The 14694-nt window shown below is 36.9% G+C and overlaps 1 long non-coding RNA gene across 1 annotated transcript; it reads left to right on the top strand.

Moving 5' to 3' along the window:
• The first annotated feature begins 6434 nt into the window (after positions 1-6434).
• On the top strand, positions 6435-9248 carry LOC139949060 (uncharacterized). The gene is made up of 3 exons (XR_011787511.1): positions 6435-6568; positions 7216-7325; positions 8068-9248. It is a non-coding gene; the product is annotated as an uncharacterized lncRNA (long non-coding RNA).
• The last annotated feature ends 5446 nt before the right edge of the window (positions 9249-14694 follow it).

Raw genomic sequence — 14694 nt, 5'->3', positions numbered from 1 at the left:
CCTAAGAAATCAAATTGAGTGAAAGTTGACTGAATACCAGGCTTACCCCAGAAGAGTGAAATTTGTCTGAATACAAAAATTATCTCTTGGTATGAGTGAAAATTTAGAGTAAACAAGAATTACCCCTAAGAGTGAAAATTTATTGAAAACAAAACTTACACCTAATAGTGAAAATTGAGTGATTATAGGGCTTTCCCTGGAAGTGAAAATTGATTGAATACAAGGCTAACCCCTCAGAGTAAAAAATTGAGTGAATGCAGGGTTTATCCCTTGATAAGAGTGAAACTTGACTGAATGAAAGACATACCCCTTAGAGTTAAAATTAAGTTAATACAAGGCGTATCCCTTGATGGGAGTGAAAATTTGACTGAATACAAGACTCACCCCTTAGAGTGAAAGTTGAGTGAATACAATGCTTACCCATTGATAAGAGTGAAATTTGACTAAATACAAAAAGTACCCTTGATATGAGTGAAAACTTACTGAAAACAAGACTTAAACTTCAGAGTGATAAGTTTCACTCAGCAGAGCCAAATTTCATAGAGCTGCTAATTTTTGCAGAAATTGTTCACAAGGCTTTGTGAACTTATCAAATTTTTCACAAAAATGTTCAAACGGCTGTAGCCTTGTGAACTTATACACTTTTTCACCAAAATTTTCACAAGGCTATATATAGCCTTGTGAACTTATACAACTTTTGCAGAAAATGTTCACAAGGCTACTTATCAAATTTTTGCAGAAAATTAAATTAAATTGAAAAATACAAATCAGTGGAGCGTAAAAAAATACAAGTTAGTGGAGCCGACTGCACTTAAAAATTGTATTAATACAATGTTAAAACAAATTTGTGCAGAAAGTTAGTTAGTCAGAGTGACGACCGGGCATTCACAGGGGACTCGAAGTCTGGTCGAAACCAGCGTGGTGATCACCCATTAGAACCCGTAAGGGACTTGCCGTCCCGGTCCCTCCTTAACTCTCCCACACGGTAGAACATTCACACCAAATTTGGGGATAGACATGACGGACCCAAATCCATTGATGGTGCAAGCAGTAACAGTCATGTCCCTCTTGGTACGGGTAGGATTCGAACCGGTGCCCCAGCTCTGGATTACACGCACAATGGAACTATCCAGTACACCGTGTCGCCACAGTGCCCGCAGGTGTTTGGAGATGATTTTAACTGCAAAAAAACACATGGTAAGTGCGGTTTTTCTTGAAAGTTTTTATGTATGGAGAAAGGTAATACGTTTGTAGCTTTGGGTTTATGACTTGCAAGTGTTAATTCATGGGCGTGACACGCGACCTTGCACCTGTTCTTATAAGACAGTTCCTTCATTCCTATTGGTCGAGAGCAACGGCTGAAACAGTTGTGCCACACTAACGCGATACGCGCGACGCGCACAGCATTCCCTTATAAGGAGTTGTTTACCTGAGGGCGGCGGAGGGCTTTACCATTTCATAGCTGGAGTGGTGTTGTGTTGTGTTGAAAGAAATCATTTAAAATATATAATTTTAGCATTTATTTCACTTCTTGACCAAAAAGTGATGTTTTTGACCTAAAAGGTATCTATGAATTGGAATCAAAGTGTGTTGAATCGGTTTTCAACTAGTGGTTTAAACCCGCCGAGGCCTGGTTCTTTATAATTTACCTCGACTTCGTCTCGGTAAAATTATCAAGAACCAGGCCTCGTTGGGATTAAACCACTAGTTGAAAACCTCTTCCCCACACATTGATTCCCTTATTTAAAGCGATTTTTATTTAGTAGTTGGAAGAGACTTCTCTCTTTAGATAGTGATGTGGTATGGTGTGTTTCGTAATGGGGATAATGTTATTTTAATTTTATTGTTTACCATGTTTGGTATTTTTAACAAGATTTAATCAAAATCATACAAGCTCATTAACTTTGCGCGGGAGACTCTACAATCCACCGATAGAGGGCGCGATTCCTATTTAAATACCTAGTCAGATACCAAATTCAACGCTGAACGTATGGATGAAGTCAAGCTTAATAAATCACGTGCGTCCCATCCATTCAGAAACGCATGCTGGATCAGAATTTCTCAAAAACATAGACGGAGAGGAGCCGTTTGCTTCTTCGAGAGAATTTTGCCCGCAATTTGGCTCCATTTTACCGTTTCCTGAAAAAAGAACGGTAGTTATGAAATGCAAGACATGTCCTCACAAAGTAAATGCAAAAAGTAAGTTTGAAATATGTATATTTCATGTGGAAACCGTGACTTGTAAAGTTGTGTGTGATGGCACCCTTGACTTGTGCGTTATTTAAAGGGGTAGGCGGGGTCGGGACGTGCCTACGGAGGCAGTGGGGGGGGGAGGCTGATGCATGATCGCAACAGACTTTGAATATTAAATACAATCATGCAAATTCAGCTCAATGACATTGACTCTGATTGTAAATGACCTGTGACTGATAATTTGTAGTTAACAAAAAAATTTAAAAGATGCTATGTCAGAGTTTTGGCCACAAACATTAAAAAAAAAAAATTTGTTGAGTGAGATGGTGTCCTGGTGTCATGTGTTTTCAGTAGGATAACAGGAAAATTGTTCACAATCAAAAACTGAATGTTTTTTTTCAAATCATCTATCAAATTTTTTGAAACTTTACATATGGCGCCACCACTCATTTTTACTCATTTTTACTAAAAGGGATATCTCATTGAGGTAAATTAGATACTATATTATTTCATATCGAGTGAAAAAGTGGTGGCGTCATGCGGAAACTTTTCCCAATTTTTTAACAATAACACTTACACTTCATGGTGTGTTGAAATTTTTAAAGTTTTGGTTCTACGGTGCAAGAGACAGTCCGCCATTAACAGTGCTTATGCATGCACGGCATTGGAGCAACGTCATATGTTTTCACAACTTTCATTGGTTGGTATTTTATTGAATATTCCGAAGCTAGTATGGCGTGCACTATTGGTAATAAATCAAAAATATTATTCAATTACTACTTAACAAATTAAGTTACATTTTTGTCCCAAGGCATTGTGGCTACTATATTAGAATCCAGAGATATCATAAGGCATGGTAGTAAAACACTCCACCCCCCCTTAAAACACACACACTTCATAACAATCCGTTTTCCCCCATTTTAGACCAGTAATGTTTTGTTTCAGGAGATAAGAAACCTATCTATGATATATTCTCTTTAATATAGACGTCTGAGCGTAAAAAATATTACGTAACGTAGTATTTTTTACGCTTATCGTAATTTTGGACAGTATGCAGTTAATCAAAAAATCTTTTTTTTGTCATTTTCACTTAAAATATTTAAATTTTTTCCTCATATTGGCACACCATAGAATCCCAAATAGTAACCACCTCACGTGATCCATCTAGTGACTTAAACAGAATGAAACTTAATCTTGCAGATAGTAATTTTGTTTTGAACTTTCGAGGTTGGATGATGTTTCTTTGACTCATTTGAATGTTGGCATAATAATGCACTAGTGATTTGTACCAAAATTCAATCATTTTATAAATATTTGAGCATAACCAACATCAGGAAACTTTATTCTCAGCATGATTAAGCCTGATAAAAATACAGACCGTGAGTAAACTGCATAGCTTCTGTCACCGGTGCAGCTTGCACAATCTCGCGGTAACGGTAATCAAAATTGGGGGTTCGAAAATATATGAGGGTCGATATCGTATGACACTACAATGTTTCAAAGAGTATCATCCGCTCTAAGTCAAACGGAAAAAAGTTTAACTTTTACTTTTAATGGTCAGGAACCATGACAAAACTTTAAAACGTTTCTTATAAAACACATAAGAATTGGGCGCGTGATATATTGTCGGGATCCCGACAAAAACTAATTTTGAGCACTTTATTTCACTGCTACAAATAATTGGCAGACGTTTTCGAGCAATGGCTCAAATGAAAGCTTGTATAACTTTCTCGACCCCCATCAAAATACCTAATGAATTTTAGATCAAAATTTTTGGGTCAAATCGGCCAAAAATCTGACATACCATCTTTAAATATTTTTTTTAGTATAAAATATACATACCTGTTCATCATACGCATATAACATGTATATCGAGCAAGGCTATTTTCCCCTGCAAAATCATGATATACATACGTTTGGACATGTATCTAATGTACATACATGTACTTTGCACAAGAAAAGTGAAGTAGGACAACTTTGAGTGGAGCTTAATGCAAGCTAAAAATATTATATCTCTAAATTTTTGATATTGTGGAGAAAACATATAAGGGTAAATTTTCACTGAAGTTCGTTGCCGGGTCACATGATCCACAAGGTCAAAGTAGAGGTCAAAAGGTTAACATGTTCCTACAAAAGAAATAAAGACATATTTGGGAAGCTTACACAATTTCCTTTCCAAAGACACCAATTTCAACCAATTTGACCCAAAGGTTACCGATTTATGGTTGTTTGAATGTCAGAGGTCAGGCGCATTTTGACCGAAATCAACAAGAAAGAGCATGCTGTACACGAAAACTGTTTATCGTATGGAGCTGAAATTTAAAATTTGAGCTTGTTGAGCCACGATTACCCAACCAAATATGAGCACATTTAAAGAGGGTAGGGTTTAAAAATTTTTGCTTTTTTGGGGGGTGATTTGACACGGAATGACCCTTCATACTAACAATGCTTAGTTTGGTTGTTAACCATATTTGAACTGTGGTTTTAGTTTTTCGAGCTTCCTGTTTGAACCAGAAGTAAAGGTACAAATTGGATCACATTTTAAAATCAAATAGACTGTGCGGTGAGAAAACTGTGAAGTTAATGTTCATGGTAAACTTTTATAGCGCCAAGACTTTTTTGGATTTCAATGTTTGCATTTCTTGGGTGTTTTAATATATTGCAGTTGACAAAACAATGTTTTTTTGCTCAAAAGTTTGAGCCTCTATTCTCTGTAACAGCATAGCCAAGCAACAATAGGTGTGATGATCGTCGTCCGTACAATCCGATATAGGTTAAACAAATGGTTCATGATATTATTTTTTTCAAATCTCAAGTCGGTTTTGCTGTTTTCTCCTCACTAAAACCTCCCCAAATTTATTGTTCAATGCAAGTACGTTTTTTTTGCCCAGTGGAATTACTTAATGGCACTGTCTTTTGTAACTGTTTGTTCTTTATTTTTACAACTTGCCTTTGACATAGTTTCACAAATTAAACAACCCATAAGACTTGAACGTTATGAAACCTAAACAAATACTAAGGAAAACATTAATTACCATGATCAGTCAGTTAAAATGTAAGTCAGTCAATGTAAAATCAGTCAGTGGTACATGTAAATCACTCTTGGCATTTTGATTGGTTGCAAATACTTGTGTGAATCATTATTTTACATTTATTAATTCATTTGTTTAAAATAAATACAAAAAAAACAAGACAAGAATGGGTGGAAAATTAACATTGGTAAATGATAACTCTTAATTTCTTCAATAAAGAATATTTAAAAACTACCTCTTCATTTTTTTTAAGTCTTTAAACAAAAATCTGTATCAAAAGTATCATAATACCCCCAAAATATTTTGTGGACAGCAAACTTGTATTGCATTATTTCAGCATAAAGGAGTCCAACTCCATAGTCCAAGAAACTGCTCTGAAATGGCCTTAGAATGCACCAGAAAACATTTTATAGAGTTTAATATTGTGTATTTTATTTTAAGTTCAAAGACAAACCTTGTCAAACCATGGAGGTAGAAACAGCTCCAGGTCAAACTGGCATGTGACTATAAGTGACACAAAAACGAAGGATTGACTTATTGTAAATTGAACTGTGCAAGTCTTTATTGAAAAACAAAAATCAAGTAGACTTGGTTGTTACCTGTTTGAAATTATTCATGTGTTATTTGCATCTTCTTTGTTGCAATGTTTGATCATTATTGCAAACAAGGTGCAAAAATAGTGGACGTCTTTCATCTGTACAATATCTGTGCTTTTAAAGCCTCTCATTTTCAAGTTAAAAAAAAAATTAAATCAAAATAGTTTACTTGTACCAGAGAAATAGGTACCAGAAATGCATCAGAAATCACCAGAGAGCACCTACAGTAGCCAGAGCTTCCAGGGGTGGATTTCAATGCTAAGGGATAGGACCAGTCCTAAGTTAGGATGAGTAACTGGTCCTAACTTAGGACCAGTCCTGTCTCTTAGCATTGCTTAGGACTAGTCCTAAGTTGGGACTAGCTTTGTGAAATCGACCCCAGGGCCCTTAAGAGGGCCATGGACCCCGGCGAAACAGACTTTGTGCTGCGCGCTCATGTAGTGTGCTTTGACACAATGTTTCTATTATTTTTTTATAGTGATTTTAGGTTGCACTCCAACTTTTTTCAGTTTGCACTCCCACTTTCCAAATTCCTGGCTAAGACACTGGGTCAAAGGTTCATTTTTTTATGTAAAAGTAATTTTTTATTTGTTTTGTTGATTTACAGGCATCAAGAGATTGAGTACTCCTGAAGAGAATCAACATCTTGGGATCGGTCTACACTGATGAGAGGAACTCAAGGCAATAGCTCACTGGAACAAGGAGATGAAATCACCACCGACAACGGCGACCACCTGATGCCATTTGGTAAGTTTTGAAAAAGAAGCCCCCAAATATTTGGTTTTAACAGAAGAGCAAAAATTCAGTGACAAAGGGTTCGCCCAAAGGGTTCGCCACCCGTAAGGAAACCCATGGCCAATTTTTAACCGTGTTTGATTGAAAATTGCACCACTTCAAATTAACAGTTGACATTTGGTTAATTTTGAAAAATAACATAACCCCCCCCCCCCAAAAAAAAAAAATATTTTGATATACAAATAGGTTCATTTTATTTCAGAGGTTTTATATTTAACCAGTGAAATCAGAGGAGCAAAAATCTGTGACAAAGGGTTCGCCACCCGTAGGGAAACCCCTGGCCAATTTTTTTTTAATTTTTGGGAAAAAACCAAACCTTATTTGTTGATGTATCGAAATCATTACCTCGGATGGATTCATCGCTACTGTGACAGGGTTTTGCTTCTTTCTGTTTTCTCAGCAAGTAGAACCAGTAGACCTATTTAGCTGAAACTTTCACAGCTTTATTTCATCTTTCTATATTTTGTCCAATAATCATTGATGACAAAAACAAACTTATGGCCCTACCTTTTAGGTGTATTATCACAAATTTAGTTTTTCAACGCTTGGTTATTTTTCATCACTTCTTAATTTCATTTTTGTATCTGGTCTGTTTTCAGATTGACAGGGCATGTGCCAAGTGAGGTCACGATGGACTTCATTTCCACACCAGGCAAACACGATCAGCTGATGAAGGACAAAACTTCTTCTATTTCTGCCCATCATGCAAGTAAGTTAATCGCTACTTAAGCCTGGTTCATACTTCCAGCAAATGCAAAGTGAATTTTGGCGACACAGTTCAACTGTTGCGAGTTATTTATTGCGAGTTTGTGACAACAAAAGTTGCTTCGCATTCGCATGAAGTATGAACCCGGCTTTAGGCTTGTAGACCCTTTTAGGTTCATCATACAGTTTCCATAGATTGTACCGGGTTGGTAGGTACCTGTGAGGGTAGAGATGGTTCTTGTGATTTATTTAGCTTGGTCACTACATATTTGGCTGCACAGGCAGTTTATTCCCAAGGGAGCTGAGTTGGTTTGATGAATGAAATTAATCGCCTAGTGATCAGGGGTAACACTGTTGAAGAGCCAGGAGCGTCACTGAACTACGGATTTCAGTGCTATATGAGGATTAGTACAAGCAGAAATTCACTGTTTACATGACATGTGTGTAAAGAACAATATGGTTACAAGTGCAGCAATCAGCAAAACAGAAACAAACAAACAAACATGCAATTGGATCTTGAAGGATCAGTGGTGGAATTCACAAAGAGTTAAGACTAGTCTTATCTCAAGTTGGGACAAGTTCCTCATCTAACTTAGGACTAGCCTTAAGTTTTAATATCTCCTGGGACTAGTCCTATGTTAGGACCAGTCCTAACTCTTTGTGAAATAGACCCCGGGATGGTTATAGGGTCAAAGGTCCATTTTTTATGTAAAGTAATTTTTTATTTTTTTTATTTTTATTTACAGGCATCAAGAGATTGAGTACTCCTGAAGAGAATCAACATCTTGGGATTGGTCTACACTGAGAGGAACTCAAGGCAAGAGCTCACTGGAACAAGGAGATGAAATGACCACCGACGACGACAACCTGATGCCAGAATGATGAGGAGGTCGAACATCCATCCCAGTATGGGTATTTAAATAAGATCAGGATCCTTTATCACTGACAGTGCCATCAGGATTGTCTCAAGAAACAAAATGAGGCTTGACATCCAAATTTAGTCTGATTCCTTTTTTCAAACTTTGAGGGTTTCGAGCGGGTTTTGATCGGTACACGGGAACCAGAGAAAATGGCCGAACTGTGGTAAAGGTGTTTTTTAAAAGGTCAGTGTTGCTTACATTTAGTTTTGTGATAACTCATGCTGTATAGCTAGTTTCAAAAATCTAAAATTTAAATGTTTACCTTCATGAATTGATGTTATTGATCGATTCTCCCCTTACCCCTGGGGTGGGTTGATCGATTGAAAGAACGAACAAGAAACCCGAGTGCACACCTTCTATGATGAAAGCCTTCCAGACGCCAATTTCATGGCTCTGCTTACTGCTGAATTCTGCGCTTACGATCTTGATTCCCCGCTTACTTGCAAGTGCCTAATTTTTGCGCTAGCCTTGTTAGCGTGGAATGCCTAGTAATGTGGAGTACGTACGCGCAAATTCTCTGCTTCCGTAAGTACGATACTGTGCTTACGGTAAGCAGAGCCATGAAATTGGGCCCAGCTCTGGTTAGGATCATGGCATACTTTTTAACTTATGGGGCATGACAAGACTTAAATTCCCTTTTTCCTGAGAGTTGGTCATTGCACAAATGTCATCCTTGATACTGTTACTACGACACGCCTGCTACATTACGGAGGTAACGTTGCCCCTGGTCAGTGTCTTGGTGCCCCTTGAAATGTTCTTGCAATTATTCCATAGAGGTGCCCTTTACCAAAAAAAAAAAACCTTGGTGCACTTGCCCTGTTTAAATGACTATAAGCTGTCCTTTTCTGCTAGGGGTTTGTGTCATAGCAAACTAGGAACCTATCAACGTGTTCTCTAGCAGTGGCTTACTGTTGTACCACTACCACGGTGCATGACTTTCATCCCTTTTTGCTAGGGATTGGGTCGCAGCAAACTTAGTAAAGTTTTTCATTAGTGGCTTACTGTTATACCACTACCATCACACATGACTTTCATCCCTTTCTGCAAGGGATTGGGTCGCAGCAAACTCAATGTTGAGGTTCATATGTACACCTTCGCCCCTTCCTACCTGGGGGAAATGACTGGTACTTTGTATGAATCCACCTGCCATGTGACCTCTGACCCTTCCTCTGTGGGTGGTTACTGTAAACCTTTGCGGCCGTATGTCAGAAATGGCCACTTGCCATTTTAACTCTGCCCCCCCTTCCCACCTGGGGTATTTGTTGCAAAAACACAATGATAAATCTTGAATCATGTGTTGTGAATTGTTTCTATAGACTAACGGGGCCTGTATGCTTCGTGTTTGAAAAGGCAAGGGTACCAAGGCATTTTCTCCTTGGTAAAAGGCACCCTTTGAGGACATTGTTGATCATTTCAAGGGCACCATAGCAATGACCAGGGGCATCAAGGCAATCGCCTTTGTTGCCTCCGTGAAGTATCAGGCCTGGATTTATTCATGATTGTGCATTTCACTGCATCTGTGATCCAACTTGACAAAAAGAAGAAGACAAATCATTACGTGAAACATTTCGCTCATTCTTCTTTGTGTTGGCCACACACGCAAAATAAATTGTTTCAAAGCTGTTCGTAATTTTGGCTTTAAACTTTATTTTGGGACAGGAAATAGGACATTGCGAAAAGATTTGTCCTTTTTGGTAGTTTGGGTCACAACTGCATAATATTTGTGTATTTTACCTAAATTGTCTTAATACATTTTATCGAGACATTCCCTCAAAACGAGTTCACATTGCTTCATACAAAATGCATACATTTTTCATATAGAAAGTTTGACTTTCCAAAATACGGAATTTTAAATTTTTTTTTTTTTTAAACTCTCTTGGCAAATGTTTTTTTTCCCTACTACTTTTAAAACTTTGCTCGCTTTAAAAACCTCTTCTTTTCTAGATTTTCCCAGAGTTGGAATATCTTAAATCTGTTTAGGAAAACAAAAATTTCTGTAAAACTTGCTTGTGACTCAAATTGTGGGAGTGCCTCTGGTTCTATATTGATACTTTAATGATTGTGAAGCCAAGTATAACTTGCACTCGAGACAATTAATGCAAGCGAAACACATTCTAAAGTTGTATTCTTCTTGGGACCAATCTTCATGACATACAAGTACGTCATCAATTTAACCAATTTGATTGATTTCAGGTATGACATGTTTGGATAAGTGTGATGCACACCTGTCCAAACTAAAAATGAAATTGATTAAAAAGTACAATATCTTTTACGAAACAGTCACAAACTTCATTTGAAAATGTTGTTTTTTTCTTCTTTGCATTGCTGCGACAGTAATAATTAACAGTTCTAAATTTAATTGCATTTTTTTTTTTACATCAGCTGATGCAAAACAAAATCTAATTTCATTTCCATTTCCACTCGAGAGTTAGTATTGTACTTGGCTGTTTTTATAACTTGAAAAAATTGTGTCTTAAATTATTTGGTTACCATTCATTAAATGCTATAGAAAGCACCACTGAACTGTAGAAGCAGCAGAGTTGTGCAAACGTGTGTGCCGGTCGGTGTGACCAACTACTATCTGGAATGTGTGGCGACCTAATGATCCAAGAGTTAATGGTTGGGTAAGCATTTTACTAAGTGAAATCTTGTTAATGTGGCGCTGGTAGTCTGTCTTACCGGTGTCCTACCTTACATGATTGACAAACTATTTCAACTTCTCGATCTCCGACAAAAAAAACGAAACCTAAGAAAGAAAGGATTTGGTTGCCTGTTGAAGTCTTTGGGGCCTGTATCGAAAGTGTCAAGGACTGAGGACCATTGCACCTTTTTTCACTTTTTTTACCTGATCATTTTGTTATCCTAAGTTGGTACCCGTCTCTCTATACTGTTCCTGTGTAAACGGGTCTACTTTTTGATCAACCTTTTCTACACTGGACATCCTCTTCTGATCTGAGGGAGCCTTTGAACCTGACGGATGACGGAGACTTCTACCCAGATGTTGGTGCGAGGGTCGGAGAAACGAGATTCTGAACATGGCTATTCACATTTCAATCAGGTACTCAGGTGTTTTACATTGGTCTCACTTGCGTTAAGAATTTTTGACTGTATCAAAAGGAGATATCAAAGATGACATTGGGATTGTGTAGGAAGTAAGCAGGGTCGTTAATTGTAGAAGAAACATCGTCGCTTAGAAAGATGCTGTTGTGCATTATGTTATTGTGACATGTTTAATTCTCAGCCACATTAGGTTACACAACACTCCTTCGTAAGTTAGAATAGTATTAAGATTTCAGAGTTAGCTAAAACCCCTGTTGAACTGGTTGACGTTATTCAGTCTATGACGTTAACTATTGGTCTATTTCAGTGACCAATTAACTGTAGGTTGTTCATTGAAGGTTTTGAGTGGTCAGCTCTATGACAGATTCTACAGTAGGTATGTTAACGACAGTCAGTTGAGGAAATGATTTACAAATGATGTTGACCAATAGACATTGCTTTTTTAACAAATACTGCCACTGTGCATGATTTGTATACATTTTTCATAAACGTAGTAATTTAGCTGCAGTAGGTGTTTTCAATCCTTAAGGGTATTAATTATTGATAAATGTGAACAGTTTTTACAACTAGTTAACCCTTTTCCAGCTGAACATGGTGACGACACTCGGGCGGTTTACAAAAACTCACAAAATTTGTAAAGTTCAGCCGCAATGTTGGAACCTTGTTTCTCTGATCAGCACATCATCATCTGGGTTGAAGTCTTAGTTATTCAGGCTGTTAAAGTAACAAAGACACTTGGTCATTAATTATTTTGACAGGTTCTTAAAAGAGTTGCCTACAGGCAAGTTTATGATATTAAACCCGTAGAACTGTTGGGAACAAATGCAAGCTACTAGTTTTTGTCAGTATAGGCTGACAATTGTATTTTATTTTTGTTAAGATCTCTTTGAAACAAAACAAATTGTGTACGATGTCCATCAACTATTTCAATTCTTTTATGGTAAACGTATGAATGTCTCAACATGTACAACAACAAAGTGTACAATGGATCAAACTAGGTGTTTATTAGCGTATTAGCAGTATTAGTGTAGACTTATTCAGTTAAATAACCTCAGAACAAACATAGTAATTTGTCACATGGCTAGGTAGTTAAAGGAAGCATACATTCTAGTCCAGTATTAGTGTAGAATTATTAAATAAATAACTAAATTAATATTTCTCAATTCGCTCGTTTGATTGATTTTGTTATGAATATTATGCCCAAAAAACACAGCAGGAATAGGTATTCTAAATAAGACGTCACTTTTTTACTTTAGTCATGCACTGTTTGCAGAATCACGGGTGTCTTTCTAGATGGAAAATACAGTAATTTATCAGCGATCTTATCGCCACTGATAAAACCTTAATTTTCTGACATCGACGTCAGACTCATTTTTATGCAAAAACATTGTAGTTTATAATTGGTACGAAATCATTAGTATGCAGTGGTTGATTTAAAGATTTACATGAACTTAATCAGTAGAAGTAGTTGTTGATCCTAGATGTTCAATACTGTATTGGGACTTCATCAGCAACTTGTAGTTTCTGTAGGATTTGAAACTTTGTTGTACTTAGGATCTTATCGTCACTGATAAAACCTTAATTTTCCGACATCTACGTCCGACTCGTTTATGCAAAAACACTGTAATTTAAAATTGGTGCGAAAATCATTAGCATGCAGTTGTTGGTGTGCAGGGTTACATTAAGTTAATCAGTAGGAGTAGTTGTTGATCCTAGATGTTCAATACTTTATTGGGACTTCATTAGCAATTTGTAGTTCCGTAGGATTTGAAACTTTGTTGTACTTAGGAGTTGAGAATTTGTTAAGAGATAGGTTAGGGTTTTTTTTTAAGAGTTTTTTTTTCTCAGTCTAGTTATCCTCCATAAACCCAATGTCATCTACAATATCTCCTGTAATGATACTCAATGCATACAGATGCAAATCTGATGTTTGTGTACAACCTCACTTTTGACTTTGAAATTTGACTTTGATCGTTTGAACGTGTAATCACACACACTGTTAAAATGTTGCGATGTTTTAACAAATCCAAAACTTACGATTGATTTGAAACAAATTTATGAAAAATTGTAGTACTTCTAATGCAAGTGCAACCAATATGTTTCTGAGTATGCCATCCTGTTTTTTGTGCTTGTCACAAAAATTCACAAAATTTTCCAAGTTCAGCCGCCATGTTGGAATCTTGTTTCTCTGATCAGCGCATCATCATCTGGGTTGAAGTCTTCGTTATTTTGATGGTACAGGACTCAATCGGTGACGGAGTGGAAGCGTCCTTTTACACTTCAACCAAAATTCAAACTTGAAACTTTACTCCAAGAACTTAGCGACGTGTTTGCCCGAACAGGGGGAGACGTCCGATGGTACACTTGATACAGATTCATCAAACATTTTAACGGGCAACAGAATCCTTTCCGACTTTTGTTTTGGACTTTGAAAAAAAAAATCTTTAGTTTGTTTTTGGCTTCGGACTTTTGAAAAACCATCTTTTTAGTTTGTCAATCATGTAAAGCAGGACTTTGGTAAAACAGACTATCAATGAAACATTAACTTGATTTAACTTAATAAAATGCTTTCCTCCCATTAATACTTAGATCATTAAGTCGCTTCACTTTCTAGATAGTAGTTGGCCACACCGACCGGCACACACGTTTGCGCAACTCTGCTGCTTCTACAGTTCAGTGGTGCTTAACAAAATCAAAAAAATCCCTTAAAAAATGCCTTTTTTATATAGACTAAGTCAGCCAAAAATATTTCTCGTGCCGTTGTACGGTTCGAAATTAACTGCGTAAAAACTTTGGCCCTACCCCCCCTATTATTAAAATGTTGATCAACCAAGTGCACCCCCTATAGGGGTGCAGAAGAGACTGTATCCCATAGTAATGTACACCAACAATGTAATCAACTAGAAATTTGCACATGACACTTATACAAGGCGTCAAATTCAAATTACCATAAGATTATATTGCTAGGTACATCAAAATGGAATGCAGCCCCTTATTAAAGGTATCGTCTTATAGCTTGTTGTGACTTTAAATAACAATAAAATGGAGTCCCATTGTGGACTTACTCATTTTTTGACCAAAATGCATAGCCATTGTTTGTACTTAGTCATTTTTTGACGAAAACACTTGGTAATTATTGACTTTCTGTGTCCTTTTGTGGACTTAGTAATTTTTTGACCAAAACACTAACCATTGTTTGTACTTAGTAATTTTTTGAGCAGAAAACTCATAGTCAATGTTTGTCCTTGGTCTTTTTTGGACTTAGTAATTTTTTGACAAAAACACTGAGTAATTATTGACTTTCTGTGTCCTATTGTGGACTTAGTCATTTTTTGACCAAAACACTAGCGATTGTTCGTACTTGTAATTTTTTGAGCAGAAACTCAAAGTCAA

This window comes from Asterias amurensis, chromosome 16 (assembly GCF_032118995.1).
Source record: "Asterias amurensis chromosome 16, ASM3211899v1".
Classification (NCBI taxonomy): Eukaryota; Metazoa; Echinodermata; class Asteroidea; order Forcipulatida; family Asteriidae; genus Asterias; species Asterias amurensis.
This window is presented reverse-complemented; position numbering and strand designations above follow the sequence as displayed.